Source organism: Adiantum capillus-veneris, chromosome 29 (genome assembly GCF_014529385.1).
Source record: "Adiantum capillus-veneris isolate H3 chromosome 29, ASM1452938v2, whole genome shotgun sequence".
Classification (NCBI taxonomy): Eukaryota; Viridiplantae; Streptophyta; class Polypodiopsida; order Polypodiales; family Pteridaceae; genus Adiantum; species Adiantum capillus-veneris.
This window is the reverse complement of record NC_140959.1, coordinates 57156433-57164185: the sequence shown is the minus strand read 5'-3', so window position 1 is coordinate 57164185 and position 7753 is coordinate 57156433. Positions and strand designations below refer to the sequence as shown.

Here is a 7753-nt window from a genome sequence, read left to right as displayed (position 1 = left end):
TTGCTACTTAAGGTACATGGGAAGATCTTCGCTGCAGATGAGTATAGCCGATACCTACAAAAATATTTTCAAAAGATTAAGGATGCTATCTCTATCTCACAGCAAAGGTAAAAGGCTGCTGACAAGCACAGAAGATCCCAAGCCTTTAAAGAAAATGATTGGGTCTTATTAAAGTTTCCCAAGGCTCGATTAAGGCACACGACGGGCAAGAATCCTACGGGACACCAAAAGTACTATGCTAAACTAGCAAAAAGGTACTGTGGTCCCTTCCAGATTCTTAGGCCAATCAATGAGATGGCCTATCAACTCAAGTTGCCCAATCATTGGCTCATACACAATGCTTTCCATGTGAGCCTATTAAAGCCTTACAAAGGAGAGCCACCTCAAGAACCAACTATTGAAGACCCACCGGAGATCGAGGACCAAGAGGAGGTGCTGCAGCCCGAGTCCATTCTCCGACATATATGAAGACAAGGTATTAAGAGGCGGTAAGACTATCCGACAATATCTTATTAAGTTTAAGAATTATCCTTTTGAAGATGCTAGATGGATGCAAGGCATACAATTAAAGGATAACCTAAACCTTGTCAATGCTTACAAAGCTTCCCAAGAGTAAGCAAATGTACAAAATGTTAAAAATGAACAAATTTTTTGTCTTATAAGACTCTCTTTTTCTTTATTGTGCACAAAAATGAAGTAGTATGCATGCTTAGATCAAGTTTGCGGAGACGACGTCTCCCAAACACCAAGTAGAGCTTGTCACTCTACTATGAAAGATTGATAGGACTAATGTGCAGACATGCTTGCGACAGCCTCAAGCTCTCAAGCGCCAAATGGCCTAGTCATCCATTGTGGAATGATGTCATAGGGTAACATAGGGATCCTCTACCCGCTAAGAAAAGGACTCATGAATATGATTTATCTTCTCTACACCATAGTCGAGGACGACTATGATTTCAAGAGAGAGGTAATTTCATAATAATCAATATCTAATTCTCCTGAATGATTTTCTCATGTTAAACTGATCATTTAATATGGGGAAGTGCCAGGGGAGAAAAAGCTAGAATATTGGTTAAGCTGGCAGACCGGCCACAGTAGGGATCCAAAGGAGGGAAAATAGGGATCCAAAGGGGGGGCCATCTGCAAAAGAGCCATGTGCAACAATGGGCTAAAAAGACCCTAAGGTTCAGCCCATTAAGACTTCCAAAATGCTAAGGTTCCAAAATTCAAAGGTTGTGTCCAAAGGTCAACCTTAAGGGAATTGGATGCTTTGTGTGTGGACAAAAAAGTCTTTGCAATCCCTACTTGGGAGAAGGCGAGCCTTGCATGTAGGGGATGAGAGAGAAAGCCACACACACACACAAGCTCCCTTTACACAAAGGGAATGAGGGACACATGTCAACTCCCTAGCCCAGATGCCCACAAGGTGTACCCAATTCCTATTGGATGGCCTTGGAGGTGGACCAATGACAATTAGGCTAGAGTAAATCTAGTTTAATTAATTTTAAAAACGCTTAATAAAAAGAACCAATGAAAATTAAGTCTCCTGGATGACTATTGGACAGTCTCCCAAGGGGTCCAATGAGCATTCAGCAGCCCAATGGCTTGCCTGATTCTTATTGGCCAGGAGGCAAAGGGGTCCAATGAGAGTTTAGTTGAATTATTAAATTACCTAAAGCTCTCACAAAAGGGGAAAGGGGGACACATGTCAGAAGGCTATCACTTATGCTGCTAAAATGTGATTGGCTAGGCCTGGGGAGGTCCAATGGGAGGATAGTAAGAGCAATTAGCAACAGGGCTCTCCCAAGAGAGAGAGGGGGCTGATTTTTGCAAGGCATTATCACACACACACTCTCACACAGTCTATGTGAGAAGGAAGAAAAAGACTATCTCTTCCCAAGCTTTAATGGAGAGCTCATATTCACCTACTCCAAGCTTGTGAGATAGAAGCCTACATCGACACACTCTTGGCATGTGGATACAAATCCAACCAAGAGCCAAGCTTCAATGCATGCTCATCTCCTCTACCATGCTAATTACTAAGCTAAGCTATGCTAATATGAGTGATTATGTGAGGAGATGTACATCTTTCTCGTAAGATACTCCTTCTTCCTCTCAATCTACTCTCATACCCTGCTAGCTCTCACCATCTTCGAAGGTGTGTGAGGTCTTAGGTCTGAGACCGGGGATAATTGATGTTGTGTTTGCTAAGTGTTTTGCTTAGTACATGAAGCTTTCATCTTCATTGCACTAGCTAGTCTTGAAGGAACACAAAGAATTGTATTGTACAATGTCTCTCTTGATGGGAGAAACCATAATACAAAGCCTTTTGGAGGGGGGACCGGCTCCATGCAAATCCGGTCCCCAACTATTGTCAATAGCTTAATTTCTCTCTCTTTTGAAAGTATTGTTCATGCTATCTAACTAGGTGTTATGCTTTTTGTTGCTCTCTCCACCCAAGCACTCTTGTAATTCTCATTAGGAATCTATTCTAATGAAATGCCCACTATGTTCATGCTAATTTCCGCTACACACAAGTTTTTAGGCCATTAAATGTTACATACTCTCTCTCTCTCTCTCTCTCTCTCTCTCTCTCTCTCTCTCTCTCTCTCTCTCTTTCAAAGACACAATGTGTGTGTGTGTGTGTGAGAGAGACAGAGAGAGAAAGAGGGGAAGGGAACATGAGAGAGAGGAGAGGGAAGGAAGCACTTGGAACTTGGAAGGACTTGTTTGCATCTCCAACTATGCAAAATCAATCATGAACCACTCTGAATCATACAAAAGCACTTATTAGCACTCGCTAGCACTTGGAATCACCCATGAGCACTTGAAAACATTGAGAGGCATTTTGAAGCTTTTGGAAGCACTTGAAAGCATTCAAAAGCACTTGCAAGCACGCGAAAACTTTCAAAAGCTTTGGGAAGCACTAAAAGCATTCAAAAACACTTGCAAGGACACAAAATCTTTCAAAAGCATTGGAAAACACTAAAAGACTTGAGCAGCACATGGAAGCATTTGGAAGCACATGGCGCCACTCAAAGGACATTCTTCATAAGCACTTGGAGGCTTTCATGAGCTCTTCAAAGCACTCTAAAGTATTCGGAAGCTTTTGGAAGCACTTGAAAGCACTCACAAGCATTCAGAAGACCTTGAGAGCACTCAGAAGCATTCAAAAGACCTTGGAAGCACTAGGAGGCAATCAAAAGTATTCAGCATCACATGGAAGCATTAATTGGTAGCACATGATAGTACTCAAAGGAATTTCTTTAGAAGCACTTGGAGTTTTTCATGAGCTCTTCAAAGCACTCTGACATATTTGGAAGCACGTGAAAGCACTTAGAAGCATTCAGAAGACCTTGGAGGCACTTAGAAACAAGCACTTGAAAGCACTCAAAAGCATTTAGAAGCACTTCCAAGTACTTGGAAACCTTTGAAAATCTTTTTAAATCACTAAGAATAAGCCAAAGTCATTGAGCAGCACATGGAGGTTACTTAGAATCAAAATTGAAAGCCCTTTGAGGCATTTAGGAGGCCACTTTCGAAGGATATTGAAGCTTGTAGGACTTTGAGGCACTTTTCAAAAGTTGGAATTGAATGAAAGCACTTAGTGAGAAGCACTTAGAAGCCCTTGGATGCATGTGAATACCTGTGAGGCTCTCTTAAGTACTATAAAGCACGATCAAGCACTTTAATGCACCAACATTAAGCATTATAAAGCTCTATGAAGAATAAGAAATGCTGGTCTTGTTTTGTGATGCATTAACAAGCACCCTTTGGCAGTATAGCTGGAATCACTCAGAGGCACTAAGGAGCATTGATAATCATTTATTATGTTGTGACAAGTGTTATAAAATATGGTAGCGTACAAGAATGGATTGTCAAGCACCTGGAGGACCTTGAAGCATTTGGAATCATTAGGGGACATTTGGAAGCACTTGGATACACTCATAGGAAATCATGAGTAGTTCGGATCATTCATTAATCTCTGTCAAGCACTACATAGCACGGTTAAGTATGATAATGGACTACCATACACATGAAACAATTGGAGGCACCTTCAAGCACCATAAAGCATTTTGAAAAGATAACAAGCACATACTAAAGCACTTGAATAACACAGTACAGTAAAGCAATATGACACACTCTCAAGATATTTGGACTGATATACCTAAGACAAACTGAGCAGATCACTTGATGCAGTACATGCACTGTATTCTTTACTATTCTCTTTTTGGAAAAACATGTTTCTTGTTTGGGGAGATGCGGATGATCCACCACAGAATTGAAATAACGATTTCCTTGATTTCGATCTTTAAGGTGCTTCTTCTATGCAATTGATGGTGACAAGCAGCTAAGGGAAGGCATGTTGTAACCAAAAATTGGCAGCAATGATATTTCTTTGGTGAGGTCCTAAAGCCTTGGCAACATCTCTACTACTCATTTGATGGTCACCCCCACTCTCTCCATTGAGGCATGCCATGATAGACGTAGTCCGTTTCAAAAACAACTCATTTTTTTAATGAGGTGTCTTCACCTCAAATAATGTATGACAAATGTTAGAGAAAATGACTCTCTCAACTGTCGTCGATGTGTGTTGCAACAGTGAGAATGTTGGATGAAGGAGGAGTTCATGTAGAATCTTCATTTGAAGACCGTCAAAAAGCCCGTTTAACTATGCTCAGGTACTGATCACACTAAACATATTTAATAGCTCTTGTATAAGGGGATAAGTACTATGCCTCTTGCTTGGTCACATGTGGACTAGTTATTTGTCATGTGGGACAATGGAAGTCCTTCTACAACTATCTTCATTTCAACATAGTTGCACTAGCTAGTAACATCTTATGCATAACTTGCTCCCACATGAACATATTCTTCTAATCTACTTAGAATTCACACAACCCAATTGAATCGTTTTAGTTATCTCTCTCTTTCTTGCGCCTGCTCTCTCTCTCTCTCTCTCTCTCCTCACACACACACACACACACACACACACAGCACTCCCATATGCCCCACACCTATACCAGATTACTTCAAAACCTATAAGTTGAAAAGAGATTTCTTAGATATTCCTGGCACCAAAGTCCATGGAATTTTGGAGAAACTTTTGTGGAAGTAAATATTTAATATGATTGATTTGTCTATAGGTAGATGTGATTTTTCTTGGCCATGAGCATAATTAGGAGCCATTGAGAGACATTAGTTGATTGTTACTTACAAAAACGCATACCATCGGAAGGCCATCCATGCCTGCTGCATATTCTTTTTAGTGGGCATGCTTCCCAGATTATTGTAAGGGGCGAGTCATTACAAGCAAGAGATGGGGCCAGTAAAGGTGAGCGTTGCAGCGTTGTTGTCATAGGTCACCAGAAAGTCTCGCTGCTGAAGATTTCCTAAGATGGAGGCATCTCCATCCTTTGCAATTGGCTCAATCGCAAGGCACTTGAGGCCACCGTCGATGTCGACAAAGAAATTTTTCCCAGGAACCACGAGATTCCCGCCTGCAAGATGGAAGGTGAGGGGGGAATATTTTCCAGCTCCGTGAAGGTAGAGGAGTCATAGCAGACAGCTGTGAGCTCGTCAAAGGAAGAGGCTATGGCGTCGTTAATAGCAGGAATAGAGCGCTTCATAGCTTTCTTAAGCTGTTGGTAAACAGCCCCAGGCAGCATGGTGAAAGAGGTGCCTGAGTCGACGACTACCCCGCCGGAACCGTCCTCTTGTAGGGCAAATATGCCTTGAGGCAGGTCAAGCGGCTCCGCTCCTACGCTAATGCCCGATATGTTAATGTAATATGAGCTGGAATCAGCAGCGTTGTCGATGAGAGGGGTGGAGATGGAGGCAGCGTCGTAGTCGACGTCGATGTCAAGGAATATCGTACTGTCGCCCAGAAAGAGAGAGCCTGAGTCGATGGAGTTGACGCAGTACGAGAACTGTGTAACACCCAGCTGGGAGGGCAATGAAAGGGGGCCCTTACTGAAGCCAACAATGCCCCCCAGGCCGGCGCCGGGAATGATTGACAACTGTTTGTGGCCGCAGCCGAACGCAAAGTTGTCGAAGGCCGGCTGTAGGCCGCCGACGTTATCCTGCAGGAAAAGAGTGTCGCGCCCAAGGTTGCCAGAGGTGCTACTTTTATCCTCGTATTCGTAGAAGTATTTACAAGGCTGGTCGGAGAGAGGGTTTCCCAGGAGGGAGTCGACGCAAACAGAAGACTGATAGAAAGCGGAGCAGAGAGGGTCGGAGCAGGAGGCGGTGTGGTAAGAGAGAGAGGAGGAGGGGTCGAACACGGGGGCGGCTGTGGGAAGCAGGAAGAGCAGGGCTGGCACTGTCGCCAGACCAGGTCGCTGCCGGTGTCGATTTCAGCCAAGAAGGACACGGCGGGGTGCCCATGGCGAGCGGGGTGACGAAGTCCTCATTGCCCAGGCGGGCAGGGGTTTCAATGTTGAATATGGGCGCCGGCGCCGGCGCCGGCTGGTCTGCTCTATATTCCGACCCGAACGATCGTCTGATTCTAGAAGCTTTGCGCCGGCTGCGCTGCGCGGCAGACTCAAAGAGAGCGGCACGCAGGCCGAATGGCGGCTGCATGATAGAGCTTGACCCCCCTAGTGTCCCATTAATATAGTAGTATTCTGCTAGTTCTCTTCTGATTAGCTGCAGTTTGTAGCCTACTGGCGTTGCAGCGCCTGCTAAACAGCTAGTTACCGTCGCTACCATTACTAGAAGTACCCCTCCCCACAAGACATCACAGAAATACGCAGCCTTCAGCGCCATTTTGGAGCTATATTCTGTTGATGATGCAGCATGCTAGAATGCGAAATGATCCTTTTTATACCGAGCATCATTTGACAAGAAGCGTTTTTTATCAGCCCGCTATCGTTTTGTTTTTGCTTGCCGCACCGCAAAACTCTCTTTCAGCCTGCGGCCCGCCATCGTTTTGTTTACCGCCCATACTCTTTCGTATTGTTTGCCAAACGTTTCGCCCTCTATCACACTGAGAGTCTTTTGACAGTCTTTACATGTTGCGGAAAAAGTTATGACAGAGTGCCATTGTCCGCCTTTCTCGAGTCACCACGGCATTGATACCACCTTGAAAGTTGTCGATCATGATCCGGTAAGTAGACAGCCCATCGAGCCTCACCTCAACCATTCCCTCACCGGAATCAAGTGCTCCATTGTTGTCCATCATCAACATCGTCAAGATCAGCCTTCGTCGCTCTCACATTGGGAATGCAATTCAGCCCGTGGTGGTCATCCGCATTGCCCACTTCAAGGAGGATCTTCAATGCATCAAATCAGCCTCGGAGCTGCCTCATTTGGAGGATTTACCACGGCTACCATCATCCATCGAGTCCATAGAGTCTGCATTGAGGTATTGCATTGTGTGTATTTTCCGTTCACCATTGATATTTTGGTGCACCTAACATTGGTATCATAGCTCTATGTGCGCTTCACCTGACATTGGTATCAGAGCTCTGGGCGTGCTCCGGCTTCGCAGACTCAAGGGAAGAACCAGAGAAGAAGGAAAGGGTGAAAAACTAGGAAAAAAGGAATCATGTTGAATCATGCTGGGTACTAATGGTTGTGCAATCAGAGGGTATGCAAGTACACTAAGTGCGCCTGGACATGCAAGGCTTGGGAACAAGCTCACAAGGGTGCCAGAACACTTCCTAAGTTGTCCTAAACCCTAGAAGTAGAATACTCTATTCACATGCACATAGCACGTGACATGCAATGTTTTCATGGCAGGCCTATTCGA

At 44.3% G+C, this 7753-nt stretch overlaps 1 pseudogene; it reads right to left on the bottom strand.

The window, feature by feature from the left end:
• Positions 1-5161: 5161 nt before the first annotated feature.
• Positions 5162-6768, bottom strand: LOC147419245 (aspartic proteinase nepenthesin-1-like; annotated as a pseudogene).
• Positions 6769-7753: the final 985 nt, after the last annotated feature.